This window comes from Natator depressus, chromosome 21, assembly GCF_965152275.1.
Source record: "Natator depressus isolate rNatDep1 chromosome 21, rNatDep2.hap1, whole genome shotgun sequence".
Classification (NCBI taxonomy): domain Eukaryota; kingdom Metazoa; phylum Chordata; order Testudines; family Cheloniidae; genus Natator; species Natator depressus.
In genome coordinates this window covers 15,437,465-15,452,541 of record NC_134254.1, presented here as the reverse complement: position 1 = coordinate 15,452,541, position 15,077 = coordinate 15,437,465, and the positions used below count along the sequence as shown (strand labels likewise).

The 15,077-nt window shown below is 48.6% G+C and overlaps 1 protein-coding gene across 3 annotated transcripts in view; it reads right to left on the bottom strand.

The window, feature by feature from the left end:
* The window catches only part of SYT2 (synaptotagmin 2), a 187,938-nt gene that overhangs the window by 48,527 nt on the left and 124,334 nt on the right, over nucleotides 1-15,077 (bottom strand). For all 3 annotated transcript variants that reach the window (XM_074935839.1, XM_074935841.1, XM_074935840.1), the window contains exon 2: nucleotides 14,967-15,036. The gene's annotated coding sequence lies outside the window, so the exon portion shown is untranslated. The remainder of the gene's footprint in view (nucleotides 1-14,966; nucleotides 15,037-15,077) is intronic.

Sequence of the window (15,077 nt, the reverse complement as noted above, 5' to 3'; positions counted from 1 at the left end):
GAGTAACTGAAGTCCTCAAATCATGATTTAAAGACTACATTACAGAGAATCCACCATTGACACTAGTTTAAACCTGCAAATGACCCGTGCTTCAGAAGAAAGAGAACACCCCCCACCCCGCCCAGGGTCTCTCTAACCTTGCCTTGAGCTCCCCTGGTGATTCATCCTTCTGGTGACTCACCCTTCCTTCACTGGAGCACAGAGACTTCCCTTAGCACGAACTCTACCACAGCCAGAGGCTTTCGTGTTATCACCTCACTGCTCTGCTGATACCTGCCTGGCACAGTGTCTTGGAGTGACAGCATCCCATTGCAGGTTTGGAGTCATGATCCATCCCTCCAAATGCGCCCTACCCCCGGCTGGGACCCCCCACCCTAGCTCTCCCCTCCTCAGCCAGCTGCCAGACTTTCTTCCTTGAAATCTATGCCACCTTCATCCTCTCAAAGCAGTATGATCACAAGAACAGCGCCAGCCTAGTCCCCATTGCCAGCAGGGGAAGCCCACCCCCCACTTCCCCCATTCCCAGCCCCGTGCCTAGCCACTAGACAACACTGCCTCTGATGGAACTTTGATTGCACTCAACACTCTCAATGCTGTGTGCTCCTCCATTGTTTGGGAACCCAAGTTGGGGCCCAAACTTTCAGAGGTGCTGAGCACCTACAGCTCCCACTGACATCCACTGTAGTCATGGGCGCTCAGCACTTCCGCAGACCAGGACCCCCGGGGTTTGAAGTCGGACATGCAGAAACCGCCTGCCAAAATCAAACGCCGGTTTGCAAACAGAAACAAATCATGTTCCCGATTCCTCACAGCCTCAGGTCTAACCCCCTGGCCGTTGGGTCAAAGCCTGCAGAGAGGATTGAAAGCATCTTCATTGTGAATGTGTCTCAGAGAGACCCCACCCTCAGCTCGCGAGAGGCGGAGCTGGGGAGGGCTCCCAGTGCTTGGTCACCGCTCCTCCAGGAAGAGGCGCTGGGACAGCGTAAGTGCTGGTGTGAGACACAAGGTCTTAGTCCCAGCTTGCCAAGCTGCATTAACTTCTCCACTGAGCCACCGCTGAGATCCAGAGGGCAGCAGAAACCCAGAGCACCGGGGAGGTGCACAGCCACTCCAGTGATGGGGAATCCCTGGGGATCTATCAAGTTTGCGGGGCTGGACTCTCCACCCCTCCCTGTCCTGGCCACGCTCCAAACCTGACTGAGATCCCATCCCTGGTGAGAGGGGACACTGAGGCCCTGCATGGCTGTGGCCACGATCTAGCCCAACAGGCCCCTAGTCTGGCTGTTAACAGGCAGCCCTCCTGGCCCCATGGTCTGGGACAGCACCCAGCAGTGTGGCTCGGCACGCATCACAATGTTCTTTGAAGCTTGTCATGAGAATCAAAGCTCTTTGATTGCACCAGGGCCTCCGGGACCAACGTAGCAGAGGAGGGTGCAGGGTGGCCTGCCAAACCCCAGCATGAAGCGGCAGGTAGCTCACAAACACAGGTGTGGATCCCTCTCTTCCTTCTCCCTTCTTGTCCTTGACTCTGCTCTCCTCCTGCAGTCCGGCACTGAAAGAGCCACGGTCCCACCCCTCCAAGCTGGTAACAGTCTCTCTGCGGGAGAGGAGCCAGGAATGCTGCTCTGCCCTGGAAGGAAAAAGGGGCCTTGGGGGAAGGCACTTCCATCTTCTCGGCTGCTTTGTTCCACCATCACGTCGTAAGCTCCAGCCCCCTGAGCTCCCCATCCCACAGGGGGAGTGGGCCTGTTGCTACTTGGCTTAAGGGGATGCAAATGAGCGCTCACCTGTGGGACAGATCCATGGCCCTGCATTCGCCACCATTCCCACCATCATTAGCCAGGAGCCGCGTGCTCTGGGAGGCACAGGGGCTGTAGTGGTGGCTGGTGCAAGGACTGGAGCTGCCGGATCCTTCCACTCTCCCCACTGGGGGGCCAGCGTCAGAGGAGCAGTCCAGTTTGGCCCTCAGCTCCCAGCTGGTCCTGGGTTCAGTCCCCTCCCCTGCAGCGCCACATAAAGTGATGCATGTTACTGATCGAGGGGACAGGTCTCTGTGTTAGCACCCCGCACCGCAGCTCCCTAGTGCAGCATCTAGTGGAGAACGTGCGAAACGCTCCAGCACTGCCAGGCTTTAAATCAGGAGCGGGTGTCTTTTTGTAACAGCTACGCTCCAGCTCAGCCAGGAGTGACGGCTGGATGCTGGAGACTGGATAAAGCTCTTGGGGCCCACGGAGCAGGTCGGGACAGTCCCTTCTGGCCTTAAAAGCTATGAATCGGGAAGTGCTTTGGCGAGGCCGTGAACGGGGCTGCAGCCAGTTCAGCTTCCTTGATGATTTGTTCTGTTCGCTCCCTCTGGGGCACCTGGCATTGGCCACTGTCAGAACACAGGACACTGGGCTAGACGGACCTTTGGTCTGACCCAGCAGGGCCGTTCTTATGTTCCTCCTCTGTCCATGCCGAGTCGCAACAAGAGTCTGCGCTTTGCTCAGAGACAGACGTTTTCCAGGACAGATGGTGTCAGCAAAGGCTCAGAGAGGGCCCAGAGGGGATCCAAACCCTGGCCTCCATTAACTGGCCTCGCTCTCAGGGCCCAGCCTGTGGAGCCGAATGTCCAGGGCTGGTTTGAACTTTGCCAATTAGACTTTTTTTTTTTTTAAAGGATTTTATTTTATATCTTCTCCCCGCCCCCCCAGCAAAAAAAATCCAATGTCCCCACCCCCCGAAACAACCCCAGACATTGGTTCTCACTCCGCCAGCTGGCCCCATTCCACAGCGTCCCCATCCCTGTTCCCGGAGCTGGACTGAGCTCCCATTGCAGAAACCAGGAGGGGAAATTCCCAGATGTTTAACACAAAAGTCGCAAGAAGAGACAAACAGGCCCCAGCTTCCCAGAGCACGCTGCAAACAGAGTTTGAAAGAAAAGAGCCAACAGCCCGTGTCAATGACTCAGGAGGGGTCTGTGAATCAATGAGTTTCTCCTCCGGTCCCAGACACTTTCACTGGTTCCTCATGCAGTCCAGGACCCAGTTAAAATAAATCATCCTCCAGGTCTGCAAAGCCTTGTTCCAGGTGACTCCATGGACCCTCTGTGCCACCATCCCTTGTCATTCCTTCGTCCTTTCTGGCTGCAAAAGGTGCAAGAATCTTCTCCTCTGCAACTGACTCTGCTTCACCCACCCTCTCAAACCCCCATTTCAAGTCTCCTCTGAAAAGGCACCTTTCCTCTGCTGCCTCTGGATCCTGCTCTCCCCCTGCTCTTATTACTTGACTCTGGGAAGCATTTGGCGAGACAGTTTGTAGGAAAAAGGTCCCACAGACAGAGCTCACAGAGCTAGATTCAGGGTAGTTGCACTGTACTAGACTGGGGGATAGGGGAAGAGAGGGTTTGCCGGCCTTTGGGTGTACACAGTGCAAGACAAGCTGTTGCAACAGAACATGGTCACAGAACTGAGGCCTGCATGCACTTCAGAGTAAAAAATCACTCTGTTCACTTCAAAATTCCCCCTGAGAGCAAATGCATATGTAGATAAGTGCATTCCAGCAGCACCCTGAGGTGCTGCATAAACACACAGGAAGACATGGCCCCTGCCCTGAAAAGGTTAAATGGAAACAAGAATAATTAGAACCCTTTAAAAACTGAAGGAAAGGCAGAGAATAGAAAGAGAAATGTGGAAAACAACTAGTGGTGACTGATTTTATAGAAAGCTTGCTTTAAATATCACGCCAAGTTGAATCTATACCTGTGGGCAGAGCACTGGACTGGAACCCAGGAGACCTACATTCTATGTCTGGCTCTTCCACTGACTGGCTGGGCAAGTCACTTCCTTGCTTCATGCCTCTGTTTCCCCACCTGTACAATGAGGATAATGACACCGACCCACTTTTGAGTTCCATGGAAGAGTAACTCCAATTTCAAACCCTGCATTTCCCAGCACTGCCCCCTGGGGATGCTGGCAGTCCCCCTCCTTTGCTGGCTGAGAGGCCGGCAAGGCGGCCCACGAGCTGTGTGCACAGGGTGAGCGGAGAGTTAACACTGCGACGGAGCCGGAGAGGAAAGACGCACAAGAAAAGTGCTGAGTCACTAAGCCAGCTCTCAGGGCAGCACTTCCATCCTGCCAGGTTCCTGGAGCCGCCCTCGAGCAAGAGCGGCTGAGCCAGTCCTCTCTGACACGGGTCGCCAGAGCCAGTGCCATTCCCATGACGGAGCCGAGGCAGGAGCAGCGGGAGAGATGCCGGCAGATGTAGCAATCCCCACCCACTCTGCGGGATTCCTGGCTAGGTTGCCCAGGTGGAAATCGCCAGCAGTCAGTGGTGCCTGGGAGGTTACAGCTGGTCCGAGAACCATCGTGGGCCCATGCTCAGGAAAGAAACTGCCGTCCTGATCGAGCTGACTGAAGCCGCTTCCAAAATCTCAACAGACATTTTTCATTGAAAGAAAAAGATGCAAGTTCCCAACTCCTCCTTTGCCTCAGTAATAATTCCTTCCACTTTCCACCCAGGAATCTCGCCAAAGATGATTTTTTTAAGGTTCACATTCTGGCCCATTTCCCCGCTGGGGAAACTGAGGTATAAGACTTGCCAAAGGCAGGAACAGAACTCAAGTCTCCTGTCTCTCCTTAGCATGCATTAGCCACACACACCCTTCTTGCTGTGAGTGGAGAATGTGCCCTTCCTCCCCAGCTCATCCTGACAGCATGTTTCTTTCTTTGCTCAGTAGAACAGCTTGTGCCATCAAAGCTGGGAGTCCAAATACATCCTAACAGAAGTCAAGTCTCTAATGGCTGAGTCTGTGGTTCATGCATGTCAGTGAGTGGGCTGGCTGGGTGGGTTATTAAGCTGCCACATCTGTACATAACTGTTCTGGTTTTGTTATCCTGCAATATGATATGCTGGGATCAATAATCTAGGGGCTAGGTTGTGGTTATTCCTCATGTCACAGTGGATTTAGCGGGGACGTAAATAAGAGTGGCCAAGTATGTAAAATAACAAATGGTCTAACAAAGCTAAATGGAGGGGCTTCTATTTACCTTATAAGACAAGAGCCATGAGACCGCCAATGAAACTGAAAGGCAATTTATATACAACCGATAAAAGGAAATATTTTCATGTACAGCATATCAGCCTGCGGGACTCATTGCCACAAGATACCAGTGATGGCAGGAGTTCAATAGAATTCAGAAGAGGATGAGTATGGGTAAAGAGAATACAGAACACCCCCAATGACATAAGAAAGGGTCTAGCAATGTTTTTATAAGGGAGTAGAAGCCAATCACTGACAGATGGGGTTAGGAAGAAACTTTCCCCATGGGCATATTATTCCATAACTGTCCACAAAGGGTTTCTGAAGTAACTGGTCCTGGCCATGTGAGAGCCAGGATACTGGGCTAGATGGGTCCCTGCCATCCTGGGTGTGATTCAGCATGGTAAATCCTGGGTCTCCCCCAAATGGGAACATAAGATTCCTGTTAGACCTGGACTTGCAAACTCACCATGCTCTAGGGAGCCTGGGATGAGGTGACAGGAGTCTGACTGACCCTAGGAGGCTCTAACTGGGCATGGCAAAACAGAATGGAGGGACAACCCCAGATCTGTATTTGGGGATGCAGATGTCTTTGCTAGGGGGCCCCAGCCCACTGTACTGGGGGAAAGTTTCAGTGCATTCTCTCACCTGGCCTCCATGGAGTTAACAAGTGCCCGTTTCTCCAGTTCCCCTCCCCACAGTCCAGGGCCTGTTGGTTGGAGCAGGGGACACAAAGGTTACCAGTTCAGAACTCTTCATAGGAATTCAGAGTGAAGACACCCCTTGGGCCCTATCTAGAGCATCCTCCCCCTGCGCAGAGCTCTGTGCAGGGTCGTCCTGGACACTTGATCCCTCATGGCTTGTCTGGTCCCAAGTAATGGGGCTCCCAGCCCTCCCTCAGGGAGACTCTCCCACACTCCCGCAGAGCTCCATGCTATAATCCATTTAGGAGCCAATTCCTCCTCTCACTGTCAGCTGTACAACCCCAGTGACTTCCAAAGGGTGCACAGGCAGAGTGGAGCCAGGTTTAGCCAAGATACGTCCTTTCCCTAACTCTCACCCAGGGCCTATGAGACCTGTAGTGCGATTGGCTCTTCTGCTAGAACATCCCAGTGACTTTCTCTACCTCCAGGTCTCTCTTACCATTCTTATCCCAGTAGTATCTCACTGAGATCAGAGCCCCATTGTGCCAGGCACAGACACAGACAGTCCCTAACCCCAACGAACATACAGACAAGAGAAGAAGAGGCACTAGTATCACCCCCTTTGATAGAGGGGAAATGGAGGCACAGAATAAGTGTGTCGCCAAGATCACACAGTGAGCCCGGAATTGAACCAAGGAACTCATGAGCCCCAGGTCAGAGTCTTAACCACAAGGCCAGGACTTCCTCACATCTCCTAGGACTTCCAAAACCTCACACCTAGGACAGCAGTCCTGCAATCTCCCCCTTAGCATATGGTTGGGAGCTTGGATGCTAAAGGTCAGTGCCAAGGGCTCCTGTCTCCAAAGGGTTCATAGAATCATAGACTATCAGGGTTGGAAGGGACCTCAGAAGGTCATCTAGTCCAACCCCCTGCTCAAAGCAGGACCACTCCCCAATTTTTGCCCCAGATCCCAAATGGCCCCCTCAAGGATTGAACTCACAACCCTGGGTTTAGCAGGCCAGTGCTCAAACCACTGAGCTATCCCTCCCCCCGAAGGCAGGCGGATGGAATTGAGGGGGGACACTATTCTGAGCTGCATCGTCTCTCTCTTTGTTCCCAGCTGTAGCAAATTGGCTGATGTTTGTTTATTTGGTCGCTTTGGAGCCATCGAAAGGAGCTAACTGGCTTGCCAGCCATGAAAGGGATAATTCATTGCGCTGGGCGGGCATATTAGCATTTACAGTAAGGGGATAAAATTGCACATGGCAATGAGCGTTCATCATCCGTCTGGCCCAGTTGTCAGCACGCACGATCGGAGTGGAGAACTAAGCTGTGTGTCAAGTCAGCAGCTTCACCGCGGGAAGATCAATGGAGTCCTCCCTGGCACTGCTTCCCCGGGCACGCTGGAGGGGGAGAGAGAATGCCATTTCCCGCAGTGTTGTGCTTGAGCAAGGTAATTACTTCTCAGCTTTAGAAACGCAGCCAAGGATTCATTCATCTCCTCTGGAGACGAGCTGGGATTTCAAGGGAAGGAGAGACTGGAGGGAGCTCGGGGGTCAGGCAGTTCAGGGGGTGATGAAGGTGTGATGTTGCACTCTATATGATTTTATGATGAGTATGAATGTAACTGGAATATGCTTCATGCAAACGGGCTCCTGTAAGGTATCATTACAAAGCTTATAATCTACTGAGTGTGGTCATCCTATTTGTATAAATGTATCACTCTTGTATCTGAAACTAGAAATATAAAATATAACTCTGAGGGCCTATTGTAATTATGCAAAGTGTGGGCCATTAATGGTGGTTGGGAATCTTGATGGCTCCCATCAGCCAGGACAATTGACTGTGGATGGCTCTGTTTGCAGGCAGGCCTTCCTGTGAGCCAGGCTGGGAGGAATGAAGGCTTGGGGTCTCACAGGACATGTGACCATGTCACCTGGTACTGGAATCCATCTTAAACCTGGTGTTTTTCCATTGAGAAGCAGGGGTGGGGACCCAGAGAGACAAAAGATTCCCGCCGTGTGCCAAAGCCATACAAGGGGGTGGAACAGAACAAAGGAGGCTGCAGTTATGAGAAATCCCTTCGCTACCACCTCAGCTGGAACAAGGGCTGTACCAAGGGAAAGGATTGTGCCCAGACTAGGAAGGTGTCCAGTCTGTGAAAGAAACTTATTGAAACATCTCTGAGGGTGAGATTTTATCTGTATTCAGTTTTATTACTGTATTAGGCTTAGACTTGAGTGTTTTATTTTATTTTAATTCACTTTGTTCTGTCTGTTACTACTTGGAACCACTTAAATCCTACTTTCTGTATTTAATAAAATCACTTTTTACTTATTATTTAACCCAGAGTATGTATTAATACCTGGGGAGGGGAGGGAGGGCAAACAGCTGTGCATATCTCTCTATCAGTGTTATAGAGGGCGAACAATTTATGAGTTTATCCTGTATAAGCTTTATACAGGGTAAAACGGATTTATTTGGGGTTTGGACCCCACTGGGAGTTGGGCATCTGAGTGTTAAAGACATGAACACTTCTTAAGCTGCTTTCAATTAAGCCTGCAGTTTGTGGGATGTGGTTCAGACTGGGGTCTGTGTTTGTGGCCGGCAAGTGTGTCTGGCACAGCCAGGCAGGGTTCTGGAGTCCCAAGCTGACAGGGAAAGCAGGGGCAGAAGTATTCTTGCACATCAGTTGGCAGCCCCAACAGGGTTTCTGTGATCCAACCCGTCATAGAAGGGTCCACAGAATGGCGGGTGTTGCGGTTGATGGTTTATTGTTCAAGGCAGGGACATAACAACCCCAGCAAGGAACGAAAAGCACAAGTCAGTACCCACTTGAGCTAAAGAAGGGGCTCCCAGGGGGTAGGCCGACGCTGCAGTCGAGAGGTGGGATTGCAGCACAGGTCGAGATCCCTAGCTAACTTTAACCGTGCTAGCTCCGGTCCCGGAGCAGCATAGGCGTAGCTGCCATCATCCTTCCAAATGCAGTGCAGACATACCCTTAGGCATGCGCAAGCGGCAGGGTCAGCCACACACTACAGAGCCGCAGGAGCACACGGACGCATAATCCCTCTGCTACCCAGACATCACCTCACTAACTGCCTTAGACACATGCTGCACCCAGAGAGACCTTTGGTCCCAAGAGCACATACTTCCCTAGCACTAGCTGCAGTAGAAGCAATGCTCCTAGCCTCTGGGAGCCAGCCGCAAAATCTGGGGGCTCCTTTTTAGAACCCATAAGGAGCTGAGACAGCATGGTGATGAGCTTGAGATAGAGGGGTGGAGCCCTCGGGAGACAGATGACTATAGGACAATGTGCTCATCGTGGTAGCCATTCCATCACAAACACCCCTATATCAATAGCTGGAATACACAGTTGTCTTTATGGGCACCTTGACTTACTTCTCTGCAGCAGTTATAACAGGCAGTGGCAAACCAGATCAGACTAGGGGTCCATCTAGCCTGATATCTTGGCTGTGAGAGTGCCCAGCACCAACTGCTTTAGAGGAGAGCGCAAGACACCCCTTCTCCCCCCGGCCCAGGGGACAAGGATGGAGAAACCAGCCCAGGGCAGGACTTACTTCCTGACTGTCAGAGTTTGGCTCGTGCCCTGACACAGGAGAGTTTATACCTTTCATACATTTTATCCTTTCCATTCTTACCTCCTTGGATGTTCTCATTATCCATACAAAGATCTACTTTTCCCCAAATATTTCTAAGCTCTTGACTCCAATATCTTGTGCCAATGAGTTCCACAAGCTAATTATGTGAGGTGCAATTCAGTTAGAGCTTAAGTGTTTATTTTCAAACCTAGAATATTAAAATCATAGAAATTTAGGGCTAGAAGGTACCGTGAGAGGTCATCTAGACCATTCCCCACCCTCACACTGAAATAGTACCAAGTAAACCTAGACCATTCCTGACAGGTGTTTAGCCAACCTGTTCTTAAAAACCTCTAGTGAGCAGGGTTTCCACAACCTTCCTCAGAAGCCTGTTCCAGAGCTTAACTATCCTTAGAGTTAGAAAGTTTTTCCTAATATCTAACCTCAATCTCCCTTGCTGCAGATTAAGCCCATTATTTCGTGTCCTACCTTCTTCAGTGGACATGGAGAACAATTGATCTCCATCCTCTTTATAACAGCCCTTAACATATCGGAAGACTTACCAGGTTCCCCCTCAATCATCTTTCATCAATACTAAAGTTCCCAGTTTTTTTTAACCTTTCATCATAGATCATGTGTTTTGGCAGGCCCTGATGACTTGAATATATCTAAAGTTATCTAGATATTCTTAAACTTGTTCTTTCTCTATTCTGGCTTCTGTTTCCTCCCCTTTGTTGTTAATATTGTGTTGAGTATCAGGCCCCTTTTCACCTATAAAATGAAGACTGCAGCAAAATACGCATGAAACACCTCCACCTTCTTCGTGACATCCGTTATTAGCTCTCCTTCCCTGCTACATAGTGAGCTACACTGCTCTTTGTCTTTCTCTCGATCTTAATGTATTTACAGAACCTCTTCTGACTGCGTTTTACGTCCCTTGCTAGGTGTAATTCATTTTGTGTCTTGGCCTTTCTGATTTTGTCCTCCCCTGTTTATGCTATTCTTCTGTATTCATTAGGGCTGTCGATTAATCACAGTTAACTCACGTGATTAACTCAAAAAATTAATTGCGATTAAAAAAATTAATCGTGATTAATTGCACTGTTAAACAATAGAATACCAATTGAAATTAAATATTTTTGCACGTTTTTCTACATTTTCAAATATATTGATTTCTATTATAACACAAAATACAAAGTGTGCAGTGCTCACTTTATATTATTTTTATTACAAATATTTGCACTGTAAACATGATAAAAAGCTAGTATTTTTCAATTCATCTCATACAAGGACTGTAGAGCAATCTCTTTATTGTGGAAGTGTAACTTAAAAATTTAGATTTTTTTTGGTTACATAACTGCCCTCAAAAATAAAACAATGTAAAACTTTAGAGCCTACAAGTCCACTCAGTCCTACTTCTTGTTCAGCCACTCGCTAAGACAAACAAGGTTATTTACATTTACTGGAGATAATGCTGCCCTCTTCTTATTTACAGTGTCACCAGAAAGTGAGAATAGGCTCTCTCATGGCACTTTTGTAGCCAGCGTTGCAGGGTATTTACATGCCAGATATGTTAAACGTTCGTATGCCCCTTCATGCTTCGGCCACCATTCCAGAGGACATGCTTCTATGCTGATGATGCTCTTTAAAAAAATAATGCGTTTATTAAATTTGTGACTGAACTCCTTGGGGGAGAATAGTAGGTCTCCTGCTCTGTTTTACCTGCATTCTGCCAGATAGCTCATGTTATAGCAGGCTCGGATGATGACCCAGCACATGTTCATTTTAAGAACACTTTCACTGCAGATTTGACAAAACGCAAAGAAGGTACCAATGTGAGATTTCTAAAAATAGCTACAGCACTTGACCCAAGGTTTAAGAATCTGAAGTGCCTTCCAAAACCTGAGAGGGTGAGGTGTGGAGCATGATTACAGAAGTCTTAAGAGAGCAACACTCCAATGCGGAAACTACAGAACCAGAACCACCAAAAAAGAAAATCAACCTTCTGCTGGTGGCATCTGATCAGATGACGAAATGAACATGTGTCAGTCCGCTCTGCTTTGGATCATTATCGAGCAGAACCCGCCATCAGCATGGAAGCACGTCCTCTGGAATGGTGGTTGAAGCATGAAGGGACATATGAATCTTTAGTGCATCTGGCACGTAAATATCTTGCGACGCTGGCTACGACAGTGCCATGTGAACGCCTGTTCTCACTTTCAGGTGACACTGTAAACAAGAAGCGGGCAGCATTATCTCCCGTAAATGTACACAAACTTGTTTGTCTGAGCAATTGGCCAAACAAAAAGTAGGACTGAGTGGACTTGTAGGCTCTAAAGTTTTACATTATTTTATTTTTGAATGCAGGTTTTTTTGTACATAATTCTACATTTGTAAGTTCAACTTTCATGATAAAGCAATTGCACTACAGTACTTGTATGAGGTGAATTGAAAAATGCTATTTCTTTTGTTTATGAAAGTTCAAATATTTGTAATGAAAAATAAATATAAAGTGAGCACTATACTCTTTGTAGTCTGTGTTGTAATTGAAATCAATATTTGAAAATGTAGAAAACATCCAAAAATATTTAAATACATGGTATTCTTATTGTTTAACAGCGCAATTAATCATGTGATTAATCGTGATTCATTTTTTTAATTGCTTGACAACCCTAGTATTCATCCTTAGTAATCGGTCCATGTTTCCACTTTTTGTAGGATTTTGGAGACCTCCTGATGCCGTCATAGTGGCTCTTACTATGCTTCCTAGCTTTCCTACATGTCGGGATAGTTTGCTGTTGTGCCTTTAACACTGACCGGGAGTAACCCGGCATCACATGGACCAGGGAAGCCTGTTGCCCCACTTGCCCAAGTACTGTAATCACATTGCATCTTTTGATAACGATGAGCAATGTTCAAAAGGATCACATTAAGGTTCGGTTTCAATGAACCCCTGCAGACACTCCTTAAAGGGCTGGAATAGCCAGGGGCTGCAGGTCAGGACTGAGGGGCACCAGCAGAGCTACGTGTAGCCCCAGAATAGCAGGGGGATGGTGAGTCAGGCTTGAAGGGCATTGGCAAAGCTGAGTGCAAGGACCCCAGGGCTGGGATAGCAGTGGGGAGCAAGGGCCATTGGAGAGTTGTCTGAGGGAAGATTTCACAGCACCGGCTGCACAATCCCTCACCCATGCTACCATGAGCGGACTGTCACTTTCATTAACTCTAAATATGCTCCTTTAATTAAAGGGTGAGCCAGTGGAATTCTTGCGGAATTACATATTGTCTCCCAGCGAAGAGCAGCTGAGCTCATCCTGACTCGGGCCATTACACTGCATACCGCAGGAATTCACATTACTCACATCCCGTAGCCTTGCCAGGCACTTATTCCACCTCTCTAGATAAAAGGGTCATTGTCAAACGGCCAGCATCAGGCAGAGTCAAGATGGGCCGGAACCAACACCTGGATCACTATAGGAGAAAGCTTTGACCCAGATCTGACTTTGTGGCTCAGACCCAGCTCTCATGGAAATAAACGGGCAAAAAAAAAAAAAAATCACTGGTAACACTCTAATGCTCTGCCCGGAAGCACAAGCACATGTGCTGTGAGAGCAGCTGTCAGCCTGGGATAAATATCCTGCATAAACACTCCCAGACATTGAAGCAAGTTGGGTGATTTTCCTGCCTCTGATAGGGACTCCCCACTCTTGCTGCTGCTAAATCGACTCCTAGACAACTTATCCCAAGGCCCATAAACCCACAGCTGAAATGCAAGTGTTTCCAAGAGAAGGAAGTCTCCCCAGGGATAGTCACTGAGCTACATTCCCAGTATACCCAATCCCGTTTTCAGGAGAGGGTGTGAACATTACTCGTAAATACTTGTCGGTGTGTTCGCTCTTCGGTCACAGAGAGGAGGAGACATTATTCAGCTCCTATCATCCATCAGTGCGAAAGCACTGTACAAAGGGTGTGTGTATCCATATCATTAGCCCCCATTTTATAAGGGAAGAAACTGAAGAACAAAGAGAAAAAAGGATTTGTCCAAGGTCCGCCCCAGAGCGGTGACTATAGCATTGGTCTCCTGGCTTCCACTCCACAACCCTGCCCTCTGGCTACAATCCCACCCTTTTTGAGCCTGCTGTCCACCAACATTAAAGCAAGCGAGTCCTTTTTCAAACATCAGAGTTATCCATGAAAAATGTTCACACCTGAGGTGTTTGCAGGTTCCTCCAGGCAGGGGACAGGAACACCACCATGTGACTTGGCCAACTGATTGCACCTAATCAATCCAGCTGGTCCATAGATTGGCGACTGGTCCGCAGATTTAAATAAACCAATGACTGTGAATCGAGGAAACTGCATCGGGTCAGAGTGATTCTGTGAGCAAGGAAAAGGGGCTGACTTGGCCCCACTGGTTACCCCTCACACACTATTTGCTGAACTTCAGGAGGCTGCTGTACATGGGGGCAAAGGCAGATCTTTGTAGAAATATTGACAGTGCATCGCCAGAGATAACCTCAATCAACCCAAGATTTGTAGGGCTCATAGACTGGGGACTGTTTGTTGTGACTGATACGGCAAATTCCAGTAATACCTTTGGGAGATCTTACTGTATTAAGTTTATGTATCATTGTGGGTCAGGGCTTGTATGTAATTCCATGAGGGAGGGTGACCAATGCCCACTAGGAACTAAGAACTTTATGGGGTGTTGAGGCAAATTCACTCAGATTGTAACAACTCCAGAGGGGTATCACCACCTGGGGAGGCTGCATATACTTGTTCCACCTGGATTCTCCAGAGCCCACCAGGCAAAGAAAGGACTTTTGGATAAATAGTCTAACTTAGTGCCTGCTTTCTGATCCAGCAAACAGACGGGACCTTCTGTCCAAGGGGGGGCCCCACAGGATTGATGAGTGATGTCAGGTTAGCTTTTAGCATGTGCATAGGAACTTGTTTTTAATGCATTTTCTCTGCAACGCTTTCACCTTAACAATAAATGTGCTTGCTTACAAAGAGCTGCGGGGTAACTTATAACTGCAGGCCATTATGCTATTTACAGCCTCTGGGGAGAAAGCAAAATACAGACGCTGGCCTGCTTAGGCCACCTGACTTGTTGGGCATAACACAGTGTAGGCAGGGAACTGTAGGGCCTGGAAAAACCCAGTCGGGAGGGAGAGAGACACAGGCCTCTACCCCAAGAGAAGTGATGGCTAAGGAGCCAGGAGCCTGAGAGTGGGTGCCCTGGCTGGACTATGGGGGAGAAATACAAGTGCAGTTGCCCTGAACTGTGACACCCACAATGAACTCCTTGGGTAAAACTTCCTTAGTAACATACAGGCTTGTGCCTGTGTGTGTTATTGGTCAGACTGGTCTGTGCTGGAAGATTACGTGGAGAACGAACACTATGGATCAGCAAATACAAGTGTGCAGTACTGAGCTACCCCTCTGGTCCAGAGAAGGTCCGGTCCCCCGCGCACCCTTTTTAAGAAACATTTTGTTAAGGCAAAGTTACAATAAAACGTTAACATACTACATCACACGTCACTTGTTCGGGATCAGGTTAATATTAAAAGAACCTGGCAGTTTCTCAGGTCACACTTAGGGGCCAAATTCCACTGACACCAGTGGAGTTATTATTACACCATGAGTTGGATTCAGCTCAAGATGTTCTCAGAGACCAGAATAAAGCTGACAGGACTTACCACAGCCACTCAGGTTTACCAGTTGTTCGGTACTGTGGGAATCTCGTGACGGGTGAGAGAGACAGGAGACCTAAACAGAGCAAAGCAACAAGAAATAAGATGGGCATAGCC